The sequence below is a fragment of the Mustela lutreola genome, chromosome 5, assembly GCF_030435805.1.
Source record: "Mustela lutreola isolate mMusLut2 chromosome 5, mMusLut2.pri, whole genome shotgun sequence".
Classification (NCBI taxonomy): domain Eukaryota; kingdom Metazoa; phylum Chordata; class Mammalia; order Carnivora; family Mustelidae; genus Mustela; species Mustela lutreola.
Window position 1 is genome coordinate 164,964,778 of NC_081294.1, and position 1,348 is coordinate 164,966,125.

At 38.1% G+C, this 1,348-nt stretch overlaps 1 pseudogene; it reads right to left on the reverse strand.

The window, feature by feature from the left end:
• Positions 1–385: 385 nt before the first annotated feature.
• Positions 386–1,147, reverse strand: LOC131831268 (olfactory receptor 2L5-like; annotated as a pseudogene).
• Between the last annotated feature and the right edge of the window lie 201 nt (positions 1,148–1,348).

Here is a 1,348-nt window from a genome sequence, read left to right on the forward strand (position 1 = left end):
AACTGAAGAACAAATAACGCATTCCTGAAATGAAAAGAGGAATATGGAAGCACAGAATAATTAAAGGTACACTCTATGAGTTACACTCAATCAAAGTAAAAATGAAGGTGACTATATATATATATATATATATATATATATATATATATATATATGATTCCTCTGGTACAGAACAGGTAGATCATGTAATTTGTTTGTACCATTAACATCTAGCAAAAATGACCAGTTCTGTAAAAAATGTTTTCTTCCAGTATAGGATACAAGGCAGTTTGGAATTTGCCCACAAGGAGTATGCTGGTATAAGGAGCTCAAAACCTCTTCTAGAAAGCCTAGTTTTTGGTTTAGAACAACTGAGTGAAATAAGTCAAGCAGAGAGAGTCAATTATCATATGGTTTTACTTACTTGTAAGTAAATGTAGAAGACAGCCAGGACTTTGCTGTCTGTTGGAGATTAGAAGGATCTTGGGTATAGATAAATGTAAGCAAAAGGTGCATAGTAGAAAGTCACCACAGTGAGGTGGGTGCTAAAGGTAGACTAGACCTTCTTCCTCCCTTCTGTTGACTGCATGCAGCAGATGGCATGGAGCACCTGGCTATAGGAACATGCAATGCCAGTGAAAGGAAACACAAGGAGAAATGTGGTGCTCACAAATACTGTGTACTCATAGACCCGGGTGTCGATGCAGGCTAGAGTCAACATGGCTGGAACATTACAAAAGAAAATGTTGATGGTTCTGGATCTATAATAAGGGATTCCAAAGGCATATAAAGTGTGGGCACAGGAGTTGACTGAGCCTGGTATCCAAGATCCTGTTATCATCAGCACAAATACTCTTTTGCTCATACCAGTGGAATAGTGGAGAAGAGAGAAAGTACCCACATAAAGATTGCAGGCCATAGAGGCCAATGATCATCCTTCTCCACCAGCTAAAGCAATGAAGAAGAAACTCTGAACTCCACATAAGGACTGAGGTAGTATGCTCAGACTGCAGTCACAGTCTGAATGAAATAGATTTGTTTCCAGAGAGATAATCAGATGCCATCTTGGGGACAATGGTGGAGATGTGTTTAGGTCAATGAGAGAGAGATGACTAAGAAATACATGTTTGTCTAAAAAGACGAGGAGAATCATGGACAGGTTGCCAAACAGAGCATATAGCTGTCCAGTTTTCCCAGTACCATTTATTGAAGAAACTGTCGACAAGAGAACAACCACCACTACTTCATAGGACAATTTTTATTATTAATTCAATCCCACTATTCTGGCTCATTTTTATATAGTTAATTTTTTACTATTATATAGATACTTTTAGCCTATTTACCATCACAGTGAGATGTCCAGTACATC